Source organism: Ambystoma mexicanum, chromosome 2q (assembly GCF_040938575.1).
Source record: "Ambystoma mexicanum isolate Mex_15411 chromosome 2q, UKY_AmexF1_1, whole genome shotgun sequence".
In the NCBI taxonomy this organism is placed as follows: domain Eukaryota; kingdom Metazoa; phylum Chordata; class Amphibia; order Caudata; family Ambystomatidae; genus Ambystoma; species Ambystoma mexicanum.
In genome coordinates this window covers 287,384,576-287,411,546 of record NC_090924.1, presented here as the reverse complement: position 1 = coordinate 287,411,546, position 26,971 = coordinate 287,384,576, and positions in this window count along the sequence as shown.

The following is a 26,971-nucleotide window of genomic DNA, read 5'->3' as shown; positions in this document are numbered from 1 at the left end:
GTCAAATGCTTTTGAATGTAATATGAAGTGATGGGGAAAATGCTAAAAATGATTTTAATTCACTAAACAGTATTCAGAACTAGTGAGAATTGCTTTGGATTGGGTCAGGTAAACACGAGCAATGATTGTAGAATGATTAGCAGATGGAAAACGAAATTCAGAAGTTGAAAGCAAGAAATAGCTATTTTTATATGGAGTGAAATTGAGCCAAATGCGAAATTGCTGCAAACTTTTCAGCGCACGAAAAACGCGATTACAGCAAAACTAAATTTAGTTTCTAGGACGTACGGTTCAAAAGTTATAGAGGTTTTAGTGAAGGTAGATTTTTCTCAAAAAGGGTCAAGATTTCAAAATGAAAGATGCGCTGTTGAAGATTTGAAACAAAGATTTCTTAACACTAGAGAGTCTATGGAGCCGCAAACTACACGGACAGCACAGCCACCTATCCAGAGGCGCTTCCGGATGGTTTCTATCTGCCTGAGACGATTGCCTTTCTCCAGAAATATATATTAGCGCCAAGATGCTTATCACTACAATTATCACAGGATTATGTGGATGAGAAAAGAATTTAAGATAGATAAAAGAGATTTAATAATGCAGTTATAGATTGTTGGAATGGTTTGGATGAGAATACTTAAGCGAAGAGATGACTATGGGCAGTTCTATGCTAAATATTCACTACAATGGCTTTGGAATGGAATGGACTCATCAAAGATCTGGTCAAAGGTTTGGCTTGGACTTCACTCACCACCGGACAGGATTCAGGACACCTGGACTGCTCTCAGCAAGGCACTCTGGTCTGCACGGCCTCTTGGACTAGATCTAACGGGTTCTGGGTTACAGCTCTGCTGGACTGATATGGATCTTGGGTTCTAGCAAGGGTTCTTGGCCAGAAGCAGCAAAACAGCTCAGCCAGGCTGTGAATGGTTTAGGCCCCGTGGAAGTTTAGGGGTTAAATCAGGTTGCTAGATTTTAAAGGCCTGCTGAAAAGGGTTTGCTTTTTGGTTTAGGGCTCTGCTTCAGGGTTATGGAGTCTGGTTCTGGAGTCTAGAGATGGGTTCTGGAGTCTGGATCTTCCTTCCGAGTGCTTCGCCAGTCGATCATTGATGGGTGAATGTGTGTGTCGGTCTGGGTCCTCAACAGTCCCTATTTATCCGTTTTCCAAAAGGGTGGGGAGGCTGATTGTCTATGCCCAACCCTCTCAGGATCTGATAGGTCACAGAATTCCTCCTCTCCTGATTTGAGAAAGGAACAGTGTGTCATGATGTGTCATGTGTCAGAGTGTTTTTAGGGTCCAGAAAAAATCCCTCCCATTTGTTTTTACCCAGAAAATCTATTATTCCCAAAAAATATATTTCCAATATCCACAACTTGTTAATAATACATATTCACATGACAGATTAACTAAGGCACGTTTCTGTCACAATCTTATCTTCCTATGAGTTTTGGTTCACAAATGACAATTTTTCGCGCTTTTGGGTGGTTAATCAGTGTCAGTTCTGTACCCATTTTTACACATGCATACACATACCATCTGGGCATATTCCTGGAGATTTTCATGTTCCTAACATAATCACAATAGCTAGAATATGAACTTGTTCGTGGTTCAGTCTCTGAATGTCGCACAGATTCCAGATTAGTTTTAAACTGTGAGCGAACTTTTCATTTTAATAACCTATAAATCCCATATTTTTACCAGTTCAGTACAATTTGCTATAAGACTTTTCCACAAACATACAGTTACTTCACTTTCAAATCCACATTTTCAGTCTGGCCCGCCTCCAAGGCTTGGCTGAGCCAGAGTGTTACACGGGCTTGTCTTCCTGGGCAGTTGGTGTCAGTCACACCCGAATTCGCATTTTCTTTCAGTTCATGGAACCCATTGTCTCTTTCCCATGGCAGCAGAGGAAGTTTCCTCCCCTTCTCATTAGCAACCCCATGAGATATTCTCTCCTTTTGGTCGGAATGAACAGGGTGGTGTGTTCTCAGTGGGGGAAAACCTCTTTGAAGTTTTAGCTGAATCAGGTTACCTTATAGTCAATTGTGACATTGTTCCTTGTGAAAAATTACAGTTACAAATTTAAAATAAGCAAACATATCTTCAATTCCAGTCTTTTTCAACATGAAAATCAATGTTTGGCACCCTATATTGCATTTGATGGAAGTCCCTTCTTTGGGATATTTAGCTTTTGAGACACAAGTTTCACCTGACAGATTTAGAGATCGCCAGCGTCTGACAGAGGCGAGTAATGGTATTGCACCCATTTTTGACATATTTCTTTCCAGCAAGTATCTTTAAAAGTGGATTTTGTTCTGATAAAATATACTTCTGCTGACATTATATTTATGTGTATTCTTGAAGTAGAATGATGTTCAACACCCAATAAGGAGGTTGGATCTTTTGGGTGGTTTGTGAGCCATGATTTTAGCAAATTTGACAACCAAGAAAAATTGATTTTCATACAGCTCTGTGTTTCTATTACAATCAGCCTTGCTTTTTGGGCAGCCAAATGATGGGTTTTGGCAGTGGTCTCCTGTGTTACCACTGACATAGGCAAAAGTGGATGGAGGCCTATTTTTCAGATTTTTCCTGCGCACTTCTGGGTGATTTTAGCGAGCAGAATGCTTTCCGAAGGTCATTCTGATGTTCCTGATGCAAGCAATGCACAGGAATTTTTTTAGGGCCTGGACTAGTGGTGTAAAAACATCCCACAGCTCCCGGCTGGAGCTGTCATTTCCATATCTTTTGCCAGACACCCAAGTGGTTTATAAGCTGGAGTTAATGGAAAAAAATCAGAGAATCCGGCTAGTAAAGTATGGGCATGGAGGGTTGAAGCTAAACAGACCATTAAAGGAAGTGTCAGGTTCCATCTTTGCGGAACAGTGTCGACCAGACAACTATGTTAATTTTATTTGGTCAACAGTTCCTCCGTCAATGCCATTTATGGGTATTATTCAAAAGCACTTACATGGGTTTGACAAAAAATCAAGGGCTAAAAAGCAAGCAGTGAGAAGGGAGCTTCGGAGGCTAAAACCACTCCCCCTGAATTTAGCTGGAAACCTAAAATAAGTCAAAAGTGTAGAAAACAACTATAGGCATTAGTTGCAAAATCATAGGATGACACTTCTGCCAGTGGACGGGGAGTTGATGTTAAAGCGTCTAGGAGAAACAAACTTCAGAAGCTTTTGGTCAGTTATGAGCCAGCTTGATTCGCACTCATATAGCTCCTTATGTAATCTTGCGCCGGAACACAAATGGGTAGAACATCTTTCCCACATTTTTAGGAATTCTTGTGAGGGTGAGATAATTATGACATCAGTTAGTGAGTGGAAGGTAGCCCTGAATCAAGTAGAAATTGCTGATATCGTTCGCAATCCTTCCTCTTCTAAGGCTGTTGGACCCAGTGGCCTAACTTACCAGGTTCTCAAAAATGAACCAGAATTCTGGGCAAGAATCTTGCTGCAACTCTTTTAGGAGATCTTATGGGTAAAACAATTCCCCCCATCCTGGAAATCAGTCCTGGTAATTCCATTCTTTAAGTAGGGCGATAGGACTGATCCAGTAAATTATCTTCCTTTTGGATACAGAGAGCAAGATCTTTATGAAACTGATGGTCAAAGAACTCACATCTTGGGTGGAGCAGGTTGGAGCATTATCTTGCTTTCAGACAGGCTTTAGGCGTGGAGTCTCAACTACGCTGAATGGGTTGATACTGAACCTGGTGAGTGAATCATCTATGATGAAGGGAGGTCAGCCGCTATACAGCGCTTAGATTGACCTTTCTAAAGCTTTTGACCAAATCGATAGATCCAAACTATGGGCGAAGCGCAGGGCAAAGGGTGCTCCAGAACATCTGCTAGCCATATTAATGGAGCTACACAAAGGCACCTCGGTGAGGGTGAGACTAGAAGACAAAGGAAACCTCTCCGATTCAGTGGAAGTACAGAGTGGGTAAGGCAGGGGTGCCTTTGAGTGCCATTATTTTTCAATCTGTTTCTTTCTGACCTGGGGGAGGAATGGGAATCATCCGCATTGGCCAGCCCGCTCCTAAATGGGAAAAAGATATTTTGGCTAGCCTATGCGGATGATATTGTCTTGCTAGACAGGACCGCCATAGGTCTGCAAAGATTACTGACAAGATTCTGAAACTATGCCACTTCCAATGGGCGTGTTGTAAATCCCTTAAAATCAAAGATCTTAGTGTTTAAGAGCTCCTCCAATAAAAAAATCAATTTTGGAAAATGGTCTTTGAATGGCCAACACATTCCACGAGTGGATGAATTGACATATTTGGGATATAAGATCTACTCAAGTCCAGCAGTGACCAAGTCGGAGTCTGATATTCTAAATAAAGTGCAGACTTTGATACCCCATATGAAGAAATTCATGAGTAGGTATGGCAAATTCTCCATCGTGCCCATGATAAAATAGTAGCAAGCCAAAATAGTACCAATTATCCTATATGGCTAGAGGCCAAAATACATCTGTGGAACACAAAATGGTCAAAGATAGAGGGCAGAATCTGGAAAGAATCCCTAAATTTGCAGATGAGTACCCCGGGGTGGAATGTGCAGTTTGAATTGGGCTTAAAATCTTTAAAGTGTATGGCCTAATGGAAATTGGTAAAACTGTATAGAGAGAAGATAAGTCCAAGACCGGGCACTCTGTTTGAGGATATAAAAGAACATCTATCCAACTCGAAATCCTGTATACTGGCAGGGCTAGAAGAAAAGGTAAAAACCATTCTAGCAAAGACTATATTAGATATAGAAACTCTGATATCCAACCCCCCCGAAGGTAAAGCGTGACCTCAAAAATCTGTATTGGATAGAGACCATAGCCGAGGTACGAAGCTCGATTCCATCCAATGCATTCTTGACAGCAGAAAAAAAGCGAGGCCATCTGCCCCGGTATTTGGTAAAATACCCCGACCAAAGGATAAGGAGTAATTTTTTGAGGGTAAGACTAAATCTTCTTCCCACTGGGGAAGTACTGAATATTTGCAAACAAGGGGACCAAGCAAGCAAGCTCTGCAACATCTGTGCCACGCCATCAAACCAGTCACTTCTTCACTTGTTAATGGAATGCGAAGGAACATGGCCTTTGAGCTTAGCCAAGTTTCGAAGTCTGGTCCATAGGGAGGATGGCATTCTATCAGATCATATTTGGAACAGAATGATTTCAGGCCAAGAAGTACAGTTAACAGCGACAGTGGTTGAAATACTGAAGGCCTTGAACTTCCTTACTTAAGCCCAATGGAGGGGGTAGGGTGTGGGATTTGTCAGAATGGCAGTACAAAATGAATGGCAAATAAACTGGAGGCTGAAACACAAAGTCGTTAGGCGCAGTAAGAAGAAAGGGGGTTGTGAACAGATGCAATGGACACCTAGGATTTTATTGAGCGGAAATGGTTTCTGAGATTTCTGTGTATGAATTGTTAAAATGAAATTCATGTTTTTTTCTTTTAATGTCGATTTGTTATGTTGTATGACTGTGATAACATTTGTAAAGGTTTTTATAACCACAAACAAATTTAAAAAAAGAAAATAAAATGTATTGAACTGCTTACACAAGCAGGGAGGCTGCACTACTTGGACAACGTGCAGCATTATGTAAATACAAGCAGGGATGAACTTGACACGGTAACATACACTGTGATCCATGGGATCATGACTCTCAATAAACCTACAGAACACCTACAGATGGCTGCAATAGACACAAAGGAATGCGCCGAGCAGATAATTCTGTCATGAATTGAATCTGTCAACTATGGCTCAAACACCAAGCAGAGTAATTCTGGGATAGAGGCGCCCCTGTTATAAATTCCAACAAAACCTCTTGATATAAAGATTGGCTTATTAAACACAGAGTCGTTAAATAATCACGCTCGCTCTTTGCATTCATGACTACATAACACAGGAAGAACTGGTCATTTTATGTCTAACTGAAACCTGGCTCCAGCACCCAGTAGAAACTACCATTGAGCAGGCCGTACCCCAAGGTTACAGTATCGTCTTTAAGAACAGAGAGTCAGGAATGGGTGGAGGAGTAGCTCTAATATCCCAGAACAATATGCAGGTATTTCCTTCACCTATCCATTGTCAAGGATGCAAAACCATCCATCTGAAAATGACACAAACAAAAAATAGTTGCATTAATATTATTGCACTATATAGACCACCTTCATTGATTTCAGATTTCAACGATGACCTGGTGCAAATATTAAGCAATCTAAAAGGGCCTAACACAGAAACATTTCTATTGGATGACCTGAATAGATGAATAGGCAAACCCAAAGACAAGGATGCAGTGGCCCGCGGAGAAAGAACTGAATTCCATAGGTTTCACTGTCTCCAATAATGAGCCCACAACCGCTAAGGGAAACCAACTTGACTGGGTAATTTCTTGTAATGTGAATATTACCAGGAAAATAACAATTCCTTGCATATGGTCTGACATTATAAAGTTGAATTTGCATTGTCACCTAAAGACAACATTAGAAGATTGGATTATGCACCAAAAAAGGTACATAGCAGAAACTTCAAAAATATTACCCCCAAATCCCTGCACAGTGCATCACTAAGGTTATGACCACTACATCTGACAAGGATTCATGTGACGAGATTGTAACAATCTACAATAATCAAGTCCAAGAACTGATTCATTCATACGTTCCCATGAAACCCAAACAAGTCAAACCGAACCAAAACCATCAAAAATGGTTTCATGTGGAAAGCAACACTTTAAAAAGGGAAAAGAGAAAGATGGAAAGAAAATGGTTAAAAGATCCTTCAGAAATCAATAAAGTAAAATGGATGGAATTGGAGCAACAATGCAAAGAAAAGATTGTTGAAGCAAAAAAAAAAAAACTGTTTTAATGATCACATTTCCGGGGCCACTTCCACAGGCAAGCTATTTCAGATATTGAAATCAGTTGAAAAACCTCCATCACTAGCCCCACCATTGCAACCGTCACAGGAGGAGGACTGTGCAATGGTCCAGTGAGCATTCCACAACAAAATCGAAAAGGCACGAGAGACTATAAGCACCTGCCTCATAGCACCCCAAACACAACCGGTCCGTGTGAATCCTGATCCCAATCCCAGGAGCCAGAAAAATTCATATTTAATCAACTCTCCCTATATGATGTGAAGACACTGCTCTCATTTATATGACCAACAACATGCACAAAAAATATCCTTCCTCCTAAACTAATCTTAGATAATGTAGACATCTTCGTACCCTTCCTTCTTAGAAAGGACAATGCTTCTTTTCAAGACAATAAGGTTCCAGCAGCCATCAAATCATTTACAGTCACCCCTCTGCTCAAAAAACCTGGACGTGACCAACATGATCCTTCCAATCTTCGCCAAATCACAAACTGCAAATTTCTATTAAAGATCAAACAGCAACTAGGCAGCTCCAATTGCTTGTGGACAAAAACAATCTTCTCCACACACAGCAATCTGGCTTCATAGGAGCATATAGTCCCGGAACTGCGCTGCTTGACCTGACCTGCAGACCAAAATGCTTAACATTATGGAAAGAGGAAAGACAGGTATGCTGATACTTTTGGACTTGTCAGCAGCCTTTGATTTTGCTAGACCATCAGAAGCTTCAAGAGACCTTAGAACAATCAGGTAGTTGCTCGCAGAATGCTATAGACTGGGTGACCTCATTCCTTTCAGAGAGGAGCTCTAAGATTTATTGGGGCAACCAGTCATCACTACCCTCATCAGTCCTATGTGGAGTACCCCAAGGGGCAAGTCTCTCTCCCGTAATGTTCAATTTATATATTCTGTGTCTCTGCACCCTTCTTGCCAATCTAGGGGTGTTTTTCACCAATTTTGTAGACAAAACTCAATTAGTAATTGAAGTAAGTGGGTGCCATAATTCAGATAATCTCAGAATTGCCAATATCTACAATATCATCGAGGCTTGAATTAAATCAAATTGGTTTTGCTTAAATGGAAACAAACCGAGTTTATGATCTTTGGCTCATCCCAGACCAGGGCCAAACTTGACCCTGGCTACACCTTCTTTACTATCAGAGAAGCTCGGATACCAGCCTCCGACAAGGTACAAACCTTAGGTGTTTATCTTGAAGCATCCCTGGGAGCTGAATCACATGAGGCATACTTGAAGAAAAACTTCCAATATTATCAGATGTTGCTCAAACGTATCAGACCTGTTTTGAGCAAAAAAAATGGTGCCACTATTGCTAGGGCTACAATCCTCTTTATGCTGGATTATGGCAAAGCCCTGCTAGCTGGTGCCAATAAGAGCTGCATCACGCAATGCCAGACTATGCAGAACAATGCTGTGAGAACCATCAAAAGGAAAACAAGAATAGAGCCATTTCTGAGGACAGGAAATCTATTCACTGGCTAGCCTTGGAAGATCGCATTGCCTTTAAAGCCATGACTATTGTACATCATTGTCTCTATGGTTCAGCCCCAGCCTATTTGAAAGAGCAAATAACTCTTTATAAACCAGGCCAGTCCTTGAGATCTGAAACTCAGGATCTGGTTGGACACACATGTGCCAAAAGAGTCAAAGGACTGGGATGCTCCTTTGAAGTTGTTTAAGAATAGTGTTTAATCTTTTTTTCGTGCTCCGAGCGCGTGGTTGTGTTTTTCTCCCTCCCCCCTCCCCTTGCAGCCTCTTCCTGGTGCCCTCCTCCAGCCCGCCTCCCTGCCCGCCCCCCCTCTGATTGGCTCCAGTCAGTGTCCCTCTGAACTACCCGACGGCTGCTCTCCCCGCTCGCTTCTTTTCGCATTTCCTGGGGTTGAGAGCAGCTCGCCGGGCAGCCCAGCTGCAGGATTGGAATCCTGCCGGTCCATCTGGGGCACAAGTAAGAATCTGCCGGATTGTGTGTGTTAATCTTTGTGTCGCACTCCAAGCGTGTGGTTGTGTTTTTCTCCCTCCCCCCTCCCCTTGCAGCCTCTTCCTGGTGCCCTCGTCCAGCCCGCCTCCCTGCCCGCCCCCCCATCTGATTGGCTCCAGTCGGTGTCCTTCTGAACTACCCGACGGCTGCTCTCCCCGCTCGCCTCTTTTCGCATTTCCTGGGGTTGAGAGCAGCTCGCCGGGCAGCCCAGCTGCAGGAATGGAATCCTGACGGTCCATCTCGGCCACAAGCAAGAATCTGCCGGATTGTGTGTGTTTAATCTTTGTTTCGCGTTCCGAGCGCGTGGTTGTGTTTTTCTCCCTCCCCCCTCCCCTTGCAGCCTCTTCCTGGTGCCCTCCTCCAGCCCGCCTCCCTGCCCGTCCACCCTCCCCCCACTTATCTACTGACCCTCCTGGGCAGCCCCCTGCCGGCAGTCCCCACGGCTAAGGGCCTCTCAGGCAAAGGGCGGCTCCTACAGTTGCGGCTCCCACTGTGTCTGCAGGTGCCCGCAGGGGACGCAAGGCGCAAGTTCAATTTGCTATCTCCACCTTCTCCCGGCCCACCCCACCTACACCTGGTCACTGCATTTGCATCGTGTCTTCACCTCACTGTGTTCCACAGTTGTAGCAAACTAGGGTTTTTTCTCCCCTCGCAGGATTCTCAAACTTAGGTGGCCTCTCCACTGTGTATCTAATACGCATTTACTGTTGTTGTTCTGTAATGTGGTAAACTAGGGTTTTTTCTCCCCTCGCACGATTCTCAAACTTAGGTGGCCTCTCCACTGTGTACCTAATACGCATCTACTGTTGTTGTTCTGAAATGTGGTAAACTTGTGCTTGCCGCTCACTTCCTGTCTGCGTGCTCTCGTATCGTCTGTCTTCCCCCCACTCCCTCCTACTCCATGGTGCTCTCTATCTCGCCTATCTTCTCTAACTGCTTCTCTATTGACTATCCTGCTCTCCTCACTAAATCTGGTAGGAAAAAGTTTAAAAAGGACATCCTGGTCTCCAATCCAGGCCTCCCTATCGCTGACACCTACACTAGTGCCTGCTCTAAGGAAACTCTTACTGACATCCTCTTTTTCGTGCCTTCGCCTGACCTATGGACCCTTCATATGGTCTCTGTGCTCTCTCCTTTTTCCTCTTCTCCCATTAATGGTGGCACCCGTTGGGATGTCCTCTTGGCCCCCTTCCGCTCCTCTAAGGCCATCATTAATGTCTACGCTAATGGGACCGTCTTGGTCCAAGTCCCTCAGGCCAACCTCCACCTCTTTGATAGACGCTTCCCACGCCTCATCAACTTCCTTTCCTCTCCTGCTGTCCCCCCTCCTCTGTCCTCGGCTACCTTGCCTCTACCCTCCCTCCCTGCCCCCTCTCATGCTCCTTCTTCACCTCCTTCTTCTACACCTCCGCAGGGGATACCTCTGATCTGTACCCCTCCCCGGAAGTCCTTCAAGGATGGCAACCTTCTCCACATTGCCATTCTTAACTCTCGCTCTGCCATCAAGCATTCCTCTGATATCTGTCGCCTTCTTGAGGAACTGGACCTTGATGTCCTCGGTCTCACTGAGACATGGTTCACAGCCAGCTCTGTCACCAGCTTTGACACACTCCTACCTGACGGTTACAAGATCCTCTCCATGCCCAGGCCCAACCGTGCAGGGGGGGTGTTGCCCTTATCTTCCCTGAGTGGATTCCTGCCACTGTCACTCCTACGCAGACCTACTCCTCTTTTGAATGTCTTGTCTGTCGACTCTCTCTCTCTCCTAGCCATTCCCTTACCGTTGCTACTATCTATCGGCCACCTGGTCAAATTTCCTCCTTCCTCTCTGAGTGGGCTGACCTCTCCTACTCACTCCTGTCCTCAACCACTCAACTCCTCTTTCTCAGTGACTTCAACATCCACCTGGATGCCTCCTGTCCCCCCACTGGACTCTTTCGTGACCTCTGCGACTCTCTCTCACTCTCTATTCTCCCGTCTGGGCCTACTCATTCTGAAGGGCACACTCTTGATGCTCTGATCTCTTCTGACCTTCCCCTCTCCGTCCCTCTCTCCACTCCTCTCTCCTGGAGTGATCACTTTCTCCTATCCTCCCACCTCACCCTCCCTACCCCACAGGCAAAGCCACCCTCATTATTGCCACCCACCTTCTCGGTCATCCGACCCATGAAGCGCGTGTCAGTTGAGGCTTTCGCTGCCACCTTCTCGCCTCCCCTCCCCCTTCGGCTGACTCCCACCCTGACACAGCCCTCTCCATGCTCCACTCTGCTATATCTGATACTCTTGATATCCTTGCCCCTGTCATGAGAATCCGCCTGAAGCCCAAAGCCAAATGTAACTCCTGGTATGACTCGGATCTCGTCACCCTAAAACGCAAGTGCAGGGTGGCAGAGAGGAAATGGCGTGCTTCATGTTCATCCTCTGACAAACTGGCCTGCCGCCTGCTCCAAAGGCAATACCGTCTCTCCGGTCTCACCAAGAAGAGAGCCCTTATCCAAGCCCGCATCTCTGCGGCATCTAACAACTCGGCTGAACTCTTTAAAATCTGCAAGGAGCTTGCCAATCCTGCTGCAGTCTCTACCTCTCCTGTCCCCTCCCAGGCCCTCTGCACTGCACTGGCCTCTCACTTCATCTCTAAAACTGAGGACATCCTGTCCTCACTCTCCTCCTATCACCTCCCTCCCTCTCTTCCCGGCTCTTCCTCTGGCCCTTCTGCAGCCACCCCTCCTCCCTCCTTCTCTGCCTTTCCCATTTTTTCTGCTGACGAGGTTTCCAGACAAGTCCGATCTATGAAAGTCTCGTCTAAACAGGTTCACCCCTGTTCCTCCAAAACTATCAAGGACCACATCGACTCCCTGGCTCCTGCCCTGGCTGACTTTTGCAACCACTCCTTATCCCCTGGACTCTTCCCATCCCCCCTCAAGCACTCCCTTGTGCACTCTCTTCTTAAGAAACCCGCCTCCGACCCCTCCTGCCCGGCTAACTATCGCTCCCTTCCTGGGCAAGCTCCTGGAGAAACTGGCCATCTCCCAGCTTAACCTCCATGCTGAAACTGTTGGTAGTCTTCATGACCATCAATCTGGCTTCAGAGCGGCCAGAAGCACGGAAACTGCTCTCCTGAACATCCGTGAGGACCTGCTCTTGAACCTCGACTCCAACACTCTGTGTGTTCTCATTCTGCTCGATCTCTCTTCTGCCTTTGACACTGTCAACCATGCCATCCTGCTCAACCATCTCCGTGATAACCTGGGTATCACTGGTCAGGCTCTGGCGTGGCTGACCTCTTTCCTTTCCAGTCGACCCTCCCAGGTCCAACTTGGGTGCTTCCTCTCTGACATCTTTTTCTCCTCCTGTGGTGTTCCCCAGGGATCTAATCTCTCTCCCTGGCTGTTCAACCAGTATCTGGCACACCTTGCCCACCGCATCGCAACTCTCTGCCCCAATTTTCAGTGCTATGCGGACGATACCCAGCTCATTTTCAGGCTACCCTCGGCCTCCGCCTCTCCTTCCCTCATCTCTGACTGTCTGTCTGCTATCCAGGTATGGTGTGCCGCCAATGACCTCTGCCTTAATGGCAGTAAGACTGAGATTCTACTCATCGGCACACCCACTCCCTCCTTCCCTGCAGCTCTCTGGCCAGCCTCTCTTGGCCCTCTTCCTGCGCCTACCTGCAAGGCAAAAAACCTCGGGGTCATCTTCGACTCCACACTCTCCTTCTCTCCTCATATATCTGACGTCTCTAAGAAGTCACACTACCAGCTGCACCTCCTCAGAGGTATTCTTCCCTTCCTCTCCTTCCCCCAGAAGCTCACTGTCTCCCGAGCCCTGGTTCTCTCGAAGCTGGACTACTGTAACAGCCTCTATCTTAATCTGCCTGCCTCCACTCTCCGCCCTCTGCAACTCATCCAGAACAGAACTGCGAGACTTGTCCTTGGCCTCAAGACCAGGGACTGTATCTCTCCAGGACTGAAATCTCTACACTGGCTCCCAGTGGCTGTGAGGATTAAGTTCAAAACCCTCTGCATTGTCCACAAGGCCTTCTGGGGCCTGGGGCCTAAATACCTTCAACTCTCTCTTCCTAAATATCTTCCTTCCCGAGCCCTTCGCTCATCCGTCTCCAACTCCCACAGGGTCAGCCGCTTCTTGAAGCAACGAGCTGGGGGTAGATCTCTCTCCGTGGCAGGGGCCTCCCTCTGGAACAGCCTTCCTGCCTCCCTGAAACTTGAGGAGAACCATCTCCGGTTCCGGAAGCACCTCAAAACTTTCCTCTTTGCTTCTGCTTTCTCTCTCCCTCTCCCCTGCTAAATTCTTCACTGAAACTGCACTGAATCTGCAACTGGGCCACTCTCACTGACCTCGGTCATGGGCCCAGCCACTCTCCACTTGCACTGCCTCCCTGGCAACCCCTGCACTGCGGGACTGTCTCTGTATCCCTACAGCCCCCCCTTCCCAGCACTTGTCTGCACTTACCTTGCACTTGCCACCAGCTGGCCCTATTTATTTATTTTTATTCTACTTACTTTGTACTGCACTTCCCCCCTCCCCTTCCCGTTGCACTTTTCCCTTCCCCCTACCCCTGCACTTGCGTGGTCTGAATGACACCTGGCCTAGTAGGATCGTTGTCTGTCTTCCCCTTGTTCCCCCCTCCCTGCCTCGTTGCGCCTTGAAACACTTGTGTATAGGCGCGTTACAAATGCCATATCATATCATATCATATCAAGTTAAAGCAGCAGTAAAATGGAATGGGCTTCTTTGCCTCTTTAGATTAGAACCTAATTTTCTGATCTTCCGAAAGAACCTGAAAACGCTACTATTTAAATAAATGATCCACCTATGGTGATAATGAACTGGCTGTCCCGTTCCTTCTTGTTGTCCGTGTCTGAGTGTGCACGCCTTGATGCCTGCGGGCTGCGGCGTGATAGAAATAAACAAATAAACAAATAAATAAAGATAGAAACATAAGTAATGGCTGCACCTCAGGCACTCTGCATGAGGTCCCACACAAGTAATGACTGCCCCCCAGCTACTCTGCACAAGGTCCTATGTAAGTAATAGCTGCATGCCAGCTATTCTATGTGCGGTCCCATGTAAGTAACAGCTGTACCCCAACTACTCTGCGCGTTGTCCCACGTAAGTAATGGCTACACCCCAGCTACTCTGCTCTAGGTTCCAGCACCTGAAGTGGGAGAATGGAACAACAGTCTCCCGCCAATCCCCTCTCGCGCTTGGCCTAGAGGATCACGGCCTAGGCACCCGCCACGAGATGAGTTTGCCCATCTACCAAACGACCAAATACCTTGGTACAGGAACCTACGGATGTGCCCACCTACCTGCCCTACCTGCCCAGCAGCTCGCCCTACCCAGGCCGACACCTGCAACATGGATCAACTCGACTAAAACAACAAATCGTTAGAGATGCCATGACGACCTAGCCAACGGTCACACCTGTACGACCATGCACACTGGACACTCCTACACCAACCTACACGAAGAATATACTCAGCGCTATGACGTAGGTGACGAACACATCCACGGACGTGCATCTTTATTATTTTTCACATAGGCTTTTAAGATGCAGAAACGCAAGACGCACGATGAACTTATCTAAATGGCTTGCTTACGCTTCACATAAACCCTATAACCTAAAGCACCTGTGCACTCAACGGCTCCATTTATGCACCTGATTCAAGTAGGCCGCAAGCAAGAGCTTCCATGAACATTACAATGAACAAGAGTCCGGTTGCTGATCCTGCAGAATGAGCTCGGCGAAAAGCAGACAGCCAAGCCACATTGTTGCAATCTCGCACGCCGCACACCAACGTCAAGGTCGCACCTGCAAATTAAACAAGGCACACAGTGGGAAAAACAATATTAATTGTTCAGAATTCGGCCTCAAACACTGTCTGGCCTCACGTGACCAAGCCAAACCTGAAAGGATGCCAAGGCTAGGAGAACGGAGGCGCCTGGATCCCTCGTTACAAGACACAGGCAGATACAAATAAAAGACTCAATGGACATCTGCGACAGTGGGAGTAGTCGGCCTTCCAGTCCATGAATAAATCCTCGCATTGTCTGCACGTACCCATAGTGAAACATTGTTGCAAATGACAGGTACACCGCGAGCTGGGAACGGCGATGGTCCCAGGCTGGGAGGCTCGCAAGTGCACCAATCAGAACATGGGGCTCTTATCACTGACGCCATTAACATTGACCAATCCTCAGGGGTCTTCATGTAACAATTCTCATGTATCTAATTGCAGGGACAACCCAGGTATACCACCTGACTGACCCTCAGCCACTAATACCCTTCTCTATATGTATGCTATACTAACCCTACCACTCAATTAACCAATCCAGAGTGGAGATAGGGTTTTGCTAACTTTTCGAGGTGACGCAAGTAGCGCGTCATACCAAGGTAAAAAGGGCCTGCGAGCCCCACGATTGTGTGTGTGTCAGGACGGACGCGTACGCTCCTTGACCCATCCCTGCCGTTTGTATAATAAACAGCAGAACCACCTTGCTTCTTGCGTGCGCCTCATACTCATTTTTGTGATACGCGGGAGGAGTTGGGGCCTCCCTGCCCGGAGGTCCGCGGACGGCCCAGCCGACCCCGGCAGAATTTCCCCCCGACACACCCTTCACCTCTGATACTACCCCAGGCACCCCCTATGGTCCTGACACCACCCACCAGCACTCCTAATCTTCACCACTAACCCAGTCAGCCCCATCATATCCTGACACCACCCACCAGCCCCCCTCACCTCCGCACCAAACAAAGGCATCCCCCACAAGTTCTGACACCACCCACCAGCCCCCCTCACCTCTGACACAACCCCAGGCTTCCCCCTCAGGTCCAGACACCATGCATCAGCCCCCTCACCTCCACCCCCTCCTAGCCTGGTCTGACACATAACACCCCTACCAGTGCAATGTTGACCAACAACTCCACTGGCCTGCCACCAATATGAAGCACACTGGTCACATACCCAACGACTGGGGGCACTGATGCAGTATCCATGTCTGTAGCTCATCACAGGACTCTGTGGTACATCACAATTAGTGGCACAGAAACAGGACATCAGACTCTAGTAGCAGCTACACAGTGAAAGCACCATATACATGCCACAACGTAAAGCCATGTGATGCAGTGTTTTGTATCACTGTGCCCATGTGCCATTGCAATTGCCTCAAACTGCTGTATGTGAATGACCTAAGAGGACACTAGTCCAAGTCATCACTGATAGGACAGAGTCACATTTAATGTCAGTGCATAGTAGCAAACAACAATCAATGAATTAAGGGACTCAGGTAGGAAAACATAGCATTCAAAGCCCCTGCAACTAACGCAAGTTGAACAGGCATGTTTTGAGGTGATGTATAGGAACTCTGAGAGTGTGTGAGCTAAGCATATGGATGATAGGTACAGCCACATATGAACAAACTCACATGTGATGATGAAGCATTACAGTGACAGATGTGCTGGATGACAAGAGAGCACCCAGTGGTTGGTAGCTGATTTGTTTTGGTAGGTGTCCATGCATTTTCAGGCACACCCCTCCACCCCCCACTGCATAATTGATGAGCGTATGCCACACATCCACAGTTAGTCCCCCAACCCATGTGACAGTCATCTAACAAATGCATAAAAAAAATCAAAGTAAACCAGATGCAGCACATGAACAAAGAGACAACTGTGTGATGAATAACGAGAAACTACTGTATTAACAATATTTACACTACTAAAAATGGTATCTGGTTGTTGCATCGAATCCATAGCATCGACGGACCAATGCATCTAAAAAATAGCATTAAAAAAAATGCATGTTTTTGGAAGCTAAAGGGTTTATTTTTATTTCATTGGGTTTTAAGGTTAATAAAAAGGCGGGTTGAGGTGGGCGACCCCCCCATTAAAAAAGTACATTTTAAAAAAATGCATTTGATGCACTTTTTTTCTATACATTTTTGTAGCTGTATTGGTCTGTCGATGTTATGGATGTCGATGGATGACTAGGAACCCTAAAAAATACTTTGTGTATATGGGGAAATTACCATCATTACGAGGTTGGAGGTAAAAAACTGTTCTTACTGGCATGGAGCAAATACCGTGTCCGTGTAGGAAAGAGCCCGCTAATAGTGGGCCATTACGAGTTTGCATGCACAAGCGTAGCGGAATACCAGTGTCGACAGTACCGGCATGCCGCTAAAGTCCCAAAAATGCCCCTTAGCAGCATCATGGAAAGCGCAGACAGCACTATCGTCGCTGTCCTCCCCTAAATAATGTGACCGGCATCAATGGATACAGCATTAGTGTGCACCGCTGGGGGGAGGGAACTGGAAGTAGTGTCATCGCGCCGGATCGGGAAAGAGCACGACGGCTATCTTGAAAAACACAATCCATTGCCATACTCACTACACAGGACCTAGAGCCTATTTCCAACTGCAGCAAAAGACCATCACCAACAGCATCATGCCTAAGGCTGTCAAAAAACGTGCATCGCGGCAGCTCAAAGATCGCTTTATGGAGGACGAGTTGACAATGCTCGCCGAGACACTGGCAGACAATGCTGAGGTTATGTTTGCCAACAACCTCAAGAGAGAGGCACAGATGAAGAAGAAGGAGATCTGGCAACTTGTTGCCCAAAAAGTCAGTGCAGTAGGGAACACCCCCCGCACAGTCAAGGACGTGCACAAACCGTGGGACGACCTGCGCCTGAGAGTCAGGAACATAATGTCGGCCAACCGGAGCCAGGGCCTGGCTACTGGCAGTGGTCCCAGCTCCCCTATCAAGCTAAGCCGGTGGTGGGAAATCTACGCCAGCACTATTGGTATTGAGGCAATAGAAGATGTGGGCGAGATGGAACGTGGCACCACCTCATCGGCGGATGGAGGTGAGTGTCCTAAGAAAACACTGTAATGCAAAGTATGATGATAGTCCACCAATGTGTCCATCCCAAGACTCAAAGCATGGCCCATTAGATACAAATGGACACATGGCACCTAGATGCCATCCTCAGCACTGACACATCCACATGCATGCAGCATGGCAATGCCATACCTGAGACACACCACACAAATATGAAAATGGCATTAGTCACACTGCACGCAGTCCACAATAGAAATGCATGTCACACAGCATACGCTAGCTCCGACATGTGTGACCCTGATGGATGCCTTCATGCTCTACCCATATAGCAAGCAACATAATTCTCAAAACTCCAATACCTAATCCCCTCTAATGTGTACAACAGCAATAATAGCAATGTATGCATGATGCATTTACAAACATCACTGATGCCGTCCCTCTCTTGGTCCCCCACAGGCTCTGATCCTGACAGCGAGGGCCGGGACTCGGCCGCACAGGCAACAACTCCCCGGAAGAGGCCCAGGGGTGGGGAAGAAGGCAACAAACAGGCCTTCAACATCGAAAGGGCCAGCCAAGCCACGTCAGGCACAGAAGGGCCAGACATTACAGGATGCCACGGCACTGGTGCCACTAAGGGCCACTGCTACAGTCCCCACAACAACTGTGGCCCCTGCACAGGAGACAGTGGCCGATGGGGCCCCTTCAGCTGCGAACAGCTCTGTTGGGGAGGCGGCAGCCACGGCACCCCAGACAGACGAGGATGCGCAGAGCCAGGGCCAGGTGTGTGTTCCTGTGGAGGATGACTCTTTGGACTTACCTGTCAGACCCAGTCCCCCACCATCACCCCAGGTCACACCTCTCCTCCTCACTCCTGTCCTCAACCACTCAACTCCTCTTTCTCGGTGACTTCAACATCCACCTGGATGCCTCCTTTCCCCCCACTGGACTCTTTCGTGACTTCTGCGACTCTCTCTCACTCTCTATTCTCACGTCTGGGCCTACTCATTCTGCAGGGCACACTCTTGATGCTTTGATCTCTTCTGACCTTCCCCTCTCTGTCCCTCTGTCCACTCCTCTCTGCTGGAGTGATCACTTTCTCATATCCTCCCACCTCACCCTCCCTACCCCACAGGCAAAGCCACCCTCATCATTGCCACCCACCTTCTCGGTCATCCGACCCATGAAGCGCGTGTCAGTTCAGGCTTTCGCTGCCACCTTCTCACCCCCCCCCTTCGGCGACTCCCACCCTGACACAGCCCTCTCCATGCTCCACTCTGCTATATCTGATACTCTTGATATCCTTGCCCCTGTCATGAGAATCCGCCTGAAGCCCAAAGCCAAATGTAACTCCTGGTATGACTCGGATCTCGTCATCCTAAAACGCAAGTGCAGGGTGGCAGAGAGGAAATGGCGTGCTTCATGTTCATCCTCTGACAAACTGGCCTGCCGCCTGCTCCAAAGGCAATACCGTCTCTCCGTTCTCACCAAGAAGAGAGCCCTTATCCAAGCCCGCATCTCTGCGGCATCTAACAACTCGGCTGAACTCTTTAAAATCTGCAAGGAGCTTGCCAACCCTGCTGCAGTCTCTAACTCTCCTGTCCCCCCGCAGGCCCTCTGCACTGCACTGGCCTCTCACTTCATCTCTAAAACTCAGGACATCCTGTCCTCACTCTCCTCCTATCACCTCCTCCCTCCTTCTCTGCCTTTCCCCTTTTTTCTGCTGACGAGGTTTCCAGACAAGTCCGATCTATGAAAGTCTCGTCTAAACAGGTTCACCCCTGTTCCTCCAAAACTATAAAGGACCACATCGACTCCCTGGCTCCTGCCCTGGCTGACTTTTGCAACCACTCCTTCACCTCTGGAGTCTTCCCATCCCCCCTCAAGCACTCCCTTGTGCACCCTCTTCTTAAGAAACCCTCCTCCGACACCTCCTGCCCGGCTAACTATCGCCCAATCTCCATCACTCCCTTCCTGGGCAAGCTCCTCGAGAAACTGGCCATCTCCCAGCTTATCCTCCATGCTGAAACTGTTGGTAGTCTTCATGACCATCAATCTGGCTTCAGAGCGGCCAGAAGCACGGAAACTGCTCTCCTGAACATCCGTGAGGACCTGCTCTTGAACCTCAACTCCAACACTCCGTGTGTTCTCATTCTGCTCGGTCTCTCTTCTGCCTTTGACACTGTCAACCATGCCATCCTGCTCAACCGTCTCCGTGATAACCTGGGTATCACTGGTCAGGCTTTGGTGTGGCTGACCTCTTTCCTTTACAATCGACCCTCCCAGGTCCAGCTTGGGTCCTTCCTCTCTGACATCTTTTTCTCCACCTCTGGCGTTCCCCAGGGATCTAATCTCTCTCCCTGGTTGTTCAACCAGTATCTGGCACTCCTTGCCCACCGCATCGCCGCTCTCTGCCCCAACTTTCAGTGCTATGCGGACGATACCCAGCTCATTTTCAGGCTACTCTCGGCCTCCTCCTCTCCTTCCCTCATCTCTGACTGTCTGTCTGCTACCCAGGAATGGTGTGCCGCCAATGACCTCTGCTTCAATGGCAGTAAGACTGAGATTCTACTCATCAGCACACCCACTCCCTCCTTCCCTGCAGCTATCTGGCCAGCCACTCTTGGCCCTCTTCCTGCGCCTACCTCCATGGCAAAAAACCTCAGGGTCATCTTCGACTCCACACTCTCCTTCTCTCCTCATATATCTGATGTCTCTAACAAGTCACACTACCAGCTGCACCTCCTCAGAGGTATTCTTCCCTTCCTCTCCTTCCCCCAGAAGCTCACTGTCTCCCGAGCCCTGGTTCTCTCGAAGCTGGACTACTGTAACAGCCTCTATCTTAATCTGCCTGCCTCCACTCTCCGCACTCTGCAACTCATCCAGAACAGAACTGCGAGACTTGTCCTTGGCCTCAAGCCCAGGGACCGTATATCTCCAGGACTGAAATCTCTACACTGGCTCCCAGTGGCTGCAAGGATTAAGCTCAAAGCACTCTGCATTGTCCACAAGGCCTTCTGGGGCCTGGGGCCTAAATACCTTCAACTCTCTCTTCCTAAATATCTTCCTTCCCGAGCCCTTCACTCATCCGTCTCCAACTCCCACAGGGTCAGCCTGTAACGACTGCCAATACAATTCAGAAGCACTTTGCAGGTAACAATGGAAAAGTCCTACCTTGTCTTCGGTAGCTCCAAAGGAGTGAAAGTTTACTGGAGGCCCCTTCCCCAACCTTCTAGCGCAGGTGCCAGAAAGGGGTTCTCCGGGAAACCCTCTTAGAGGGAAAAAACCCGATTGTGGATGTTGTTCTGTAGGTGGTTCTCGTCGATCCTTCACAACTGGAGTTGGAAGTCTAACAAGATGGAGTCGCGATGAATTGGCTTGGGGTTTAATCGGTGAGACTCTTCTGTGGGAATAGAATGGATAGAATGATCTACCTGTAGCACCCTTCGTTTTATGGTTACACAAAGTTGAATGAGTGAGAAGTACTTGTGGGAGGATCCCAAAGAGTGTTATGGAGAGTCTTTGTTGGCTGGGGATGTTGTCCGATCTGATATAAGTTAAAGGAAACAGAATGGAAGTGTTTGAATAAGGTTTAGTAAGAAGAGAAGTGAAGTGAAGGGGAGCAGAAGTCTGAATGCTTAGATCCCTACCTGTTGGATATGCCAGGATGCAGAGATCGTGTGTTGAGTCTTGGGAGTTTGAGTGTAGTGTCGAGACGAGATCGACCAAAGTGAAATAAGACTGCTGAGGATTTCGTCCGTAAAGCTGAGCAGAGTGGAGCTGCCGGGTCGGACAGAATAGGGGTGAAATGGTGGAAAGTCCTGCAGGGAATGTAAGCAGAGTAAAGTAAAGAAAGAAAGGCTACACTGAATTGAAATCAATGAGAGGCGTGTATCGCAGTTTCAATAACTCACGGAGCGGAGCTGTAATGAATCGTAGCAACGCGTAGTACTCCTGGAAACTCTTGTTCATATCGTACTTCCGGAGTGGGGGGAGGAGTCTCGCTCTCGTCCTTCTCACAAGCCACTAGACCGCTCCTCTGAGCTTGAGGCTCCATGTTGGTGGTATGAACTCGCAACCACGGCTGTAACCGCCAACGATACCAAAGAGTGGTATGCCGAAATCTGGGTGTAACACAGCCGCTTTTCGAAGCAACGAGCTGGGGGTAAATCTCTCTCCGCGGCAGGGGCCTCCCTCTGGAACAGCCTTCCTGCCTCCCTGAAACTTGAGGAGAACCATCTCCGGTTCCGGAAGCACCTCAAAACCTTCCTCTTTGCTTCTGCTTTCTCTCTCCCTCTCCCCTGCTAAATTCTTCACTGAAACTGCACTGAATCTGCAACTGGGCCACCCTCACCGACCTCGGTCCTGGGCCCAGCCACTCTCCACTTGCACTGCCTCCCTGGCAACCCCTGCACTGCGGGACTGTCTCTGTATCCCTACAGCCCCCCCTTCCCAGCACTTGTCTGCACTTACCTTGCACTTGCCACCAGCTGGCCCTATTTATTTATTTTTATTCTACTTACTTTGTACTGCACTTCCCCCCTCCCCTTCACCTTGCACTTTTTCCTTTCCCACTACCCCTGCACTTGCGCGGCCTAAATGACACCTGGCCTAGTAGGATCGTTGTCTGTCTTCCCCTTGTTCCCCCCTCCCTGCCTCGTCGCGCCTTGAAACACTTGTGTATAGACGCATTACAAATGCCATATCATATCATATCATATCAAGTTAAAGCAGCAGTAAAATGGAATGGGCTTCTTTGCCTCTTAAGATAAGAACCTAATTTTCTGATGTTCCGAAAGAACCTGAAAACGGTACTATTTAAATAAATGATCCACCTATGGTGATAATGAACTGGCTGTCCCGTTCCTTCTTGTTGTCCGTGTCTGAGTGTGCACGCCTTGATGCCTGCGGGCTGCGGCGTGATAGAAATAAACAAATAAACAAATAAATAAATAAAGAAACATAAGTAATGGCTGCACCCCAGGCACTCTGCGTGAGGTCCCACACAAGTAATGACTGCCCCCCAGCTACTCTGCACAAGGTCCTATGCAAGTAATAGCTGCAAGCCAGCTATTCTATGTGCGGTCCCATGTAAGTAACAGCTGTACCCCAACTACTCTGCGCGCGGTCCCACGTTATTAATGGCTACACCCCAGCTACTCTGCTCGAGGTTCCACGTAAGTAGTGGCTGCACCCCAACTACCTTGCATGAGGTTCCACGTAAGTAACTGCTGCACCCCTGTGAACAGGCCACCCTTTTTCCACCACACACAAACTTCTGGCCTATACCCCAACTTTAAAGCAGCCCCCTCAGGTCTAGACACGACCCACCAGCCCCCTCTGACCTCCAACACTACCCCAGGCATCCCCATCTGGTCCATACACCACCCACCAGCCCCCCATACATCTGAAACCACCCCCAGGAATCCCCCTCAAGTTCTGACACCAGCACCCTTCACCTCTGATACTACCCCAGGCACCCCTTATGGTCCTGACACCACCCACCAGCCCTCCTAATCTTCACCACTAACCCAGTCAGCCCCATCATATCCTGACACCACCCACCAGCCCCCCTCACCTCCACACCAAACAAAGGCATCCCCCACAGGTTCTGACACCACCCACCAGCCACCCTCACCTCTGACACAACCCCAGGCTTCCCCCTCAGGTCCAGACACCATGCATCAGCCCCCTCACCTCCACCCCCTCCTAGCATGGTCTGCCACATAACACCCCTCCCAGTGCAATGTTGACCAACAACTCCACTGGCCTGCCACCATTATGAAGCAGACTGGCCACATACCCAACAACTGGGGGCACTGATGCAGTATCCATGTCTGTAGCTCATCACAGGACTCCCTGGTACATCACAATTAGTGGCACAGAAACAGGACATCAGACTCTAGTAGCAGCTACACAGTGAAAGCACCATATACATGTCACAACGTAAAGCCATGTGATGCAGTGTTTTGTATCACTGTGCCCATGTGCCATTGGAATTGCCTCAAACTGCTGTATGTGAATGACCTAAGAGGACACTAGTCCAAGACATCACTGATAGGACAGAGTCACATTTAATGTCAGTGCATAGTAGCAAACAACAATCAATGAATTAAGGGACTCAGGTAGGGAAACATAGCATTCAAAGCCCCTGCAACTAACGCAAGTTGAACAGGCATGTTTTGAGGTGATGTATAGGAACTCTGAGAGTGTGTGAGCCAAGCATATGGATGATAGGTACAGCCACATATGAACAAACTCACATGTGATCATGAAGCATTACAGTGACAGATGTGCTGCATGACAAGAGAGCACCCAGTGGTTGGTAGCTGATTTGTTTTGGTAGGTGTCCATGCATTGTCAGGCACACCCCTCCACCCCCCACTGCATAATTGATGAGCGTGTGCCACACATCCACAGTTAGGACCCCAACCAATGTGACAGTCATCTAACAAATGCATAACAAAATCAAAGTAAACCAGATGCAGCACATGAACAAAGAGACAACTGTGTGATGAATAACGAGAAACTACTGTATTAACAATATTTACACTACTAAAAATGGTATCTGGTTGTTGCATCGAATCCATAGCATCGACGGACCAATGCATCTAATAAATAGCATCGAAAAAAAATGCATCTAATGCATGTTTTTGGAAGCTAAAGGATTTATTTTTATTTCATTGGGTTTTAAGGTTAATAAAAAGGCGGGTTGAGGGGGGCGACCCCCCCATTAAAAAAGTACATTTTAAAAAAATGCATTTGATGCACTTTTTTTCTATACATTTTTGTAGCTGTATTGGTCTGTCGATGTTATGGATGTCGATGGATGACTAGGAACCCTAAAAAATACTTTGTGTATATGGGGAAATGACCATCATTACGAGGTTGGAGGTAAAAAACTGTTCTTACTGGCATCGAGCAAATACTGTGTCCGTGTCTGTGTAGGAAAGAGCCCGCTAATAGTGGGCCATTACGAGTTTGCATGCACAAGCGTAGCGGAATACCAGTGTCGACAGTACCGGCATGCCGCTAAAGTCCCAAAAATGCCCCTTAGCAGCATCATGGAAAGCGCAGACGGCACTATCGTCGCTGCCCTCCCCTAAATAATGTGACCGGCATCAATGGATACAGTATTAGCGTGCACCGCTAGGGGGAGGGAACTGGAAGTCGCGTCATCACGCCGGAACGGGAAAGAGCACGACGGCTATCTTGAAAAACACAATCCATTGCCATACTCACTAGACAGGACCTAGAGCCTATTTCCAACTGCAGCAAAAGACCAGCATCATGCCTAAGGCTGTCAAAAAACGCGCATCCCGGCAGCTCAAAGAGCGCTTTACGGAGGACGAGTTGACAATGCTCGCCGAGACACTGGCAGACAATGCTGAGGTTATGTTTGCCAACAACCTCAAGAGAGAGGCACAGATGAAGAAGAAGGAGATCTGGCAACTTGTTGCCCAAAAAGTCAGTGCAGTAGGGAACACCCCCCGCACAGTCAAGGACGTGCACAAACCATGGGACGACCTGCGCCTGAGAGTCAAGAACATAATATACGCCAACCGGAGCCAGGGCCTGGCTACTGGCAGTGGTCCCAGCTCCCCTATCAAGCTAAGCCGGTGGTGGGAAATCTACGCCAGCACTATTGGTATTGAGGCAATAGAAGATGTGGGCGAGATGGAACGTGGCGCCACCTCATCGGCGGATGGAGGTGAGTGTCCTAAGAAAACACTGTAATGCAATGTATGATGATAGTCCACCCAAGAGGCAAAGCATGGCCCATTAGATACAAATGGACACATGGCGCCTAGATGCCATCCTCAGCACTGACACATCCACATGCATGCAGCATGGCAATGCCATACCTGAGATACACCACACAAATATGAAAATGGCATTAGTCACACTGCACGCAGTCCACAATAGAAATGCATGTAACACAGCATACGCCAGCTCCAACATGTGTGACCCTGATGGATGCCTTCATGCTCCACCCACATAGCAAGCAACGTAATTCTCAAAACTCCAATACCTAATCCCCTCTAATGTGTACAACAGCAATAATAGCAATGCATGCATGATGCATGTACAAACATCACTGATGCCGTCCCTCTCTTGGTCCCCCACAGGCTCTGATCCTGACAGCGAGGGCCGGGATTCAGCCGCACAGGCAACAATTCCCTGGAAGAGGCCCAGGGGTGGGGAAGAAGGCAACAGGCCTTCGACATCGAAAGGGCCAGCCAAGCCACGTCAGGCACAGAAGGGCCAGACATTACAGGGTGCCACGGCACTGGTGCCGCTAAGGGCCACTGCTACAGTCCCCACAACAACTGTGGCCCCTGCACAGGAGACAGTGGCCAATGGGGCCCCTTCAGCTGCGAACAGCTCTGTTGTGGAGGCGGCAGCCACGGCACCCCAGACAGACGAGGATGCGCAGAGCCAGGGCCAGGTGTGTGTTCCTGTGGAGGATGACTCTTTGGACTTACCTGTCACACCTAGTCCCCCACCATCACCCCAGGTCACACCTTTGTACTCCACCTATGACAGTACACAGGAGTTGTCTGGAGGGGAGCCAGGGCAAGGGAGCATGAGCCCCACGACGGTGGCACACGACTCTGCAAATGTCACAGATGCAGCATCCACCTCCACCAGTGTCCGGGGTGGGGTGCTGCTAATGGAACATTCGGTGCAGCACCAGGAGGAGCTGACTGCACTTGTAAGGCAATTTGTGTCCGACGGTGCCCAGGCAAGGCAGGAGGGGCGGGACAACACTGCCTCCCTGAGACAGGCAATTGAGGCCAGTACCACGCAGATCTGCGAGGAGGTGTCTGCTCTGAGGCAGGTCCTTTCACACATAGCAGATTCCATGGAGGCAGAGCGTACTGCCCCCAGACTGGAGCAGGCGGGCACTGCATCATCATGCAGCTCCACTCAAACCAGCCTCCTTCGCCAGTCAGCGCGCACCTTGCGTCGATCGGACATGCTGCCACCAGGTTCGAGAAGTGGACAAATGTAAATGAGGCAGCCTGATGAAGGCAATAGACACAGACACCTGCAGCATTTGCTTGGACACCATGTGTGACGGAGTAGTGGGGGTAGGAGGAGGGGGGAGAGGGTGTGTGGGGGAATTGTGGGGGGAGTGGGAGGGGGACGAGGGTGTGTGGGGGAGTTGTGGGGGAGGGGGAGGGGAGAGAGGGTGTGTGGGGAGTTGTGGAGGAAGGGG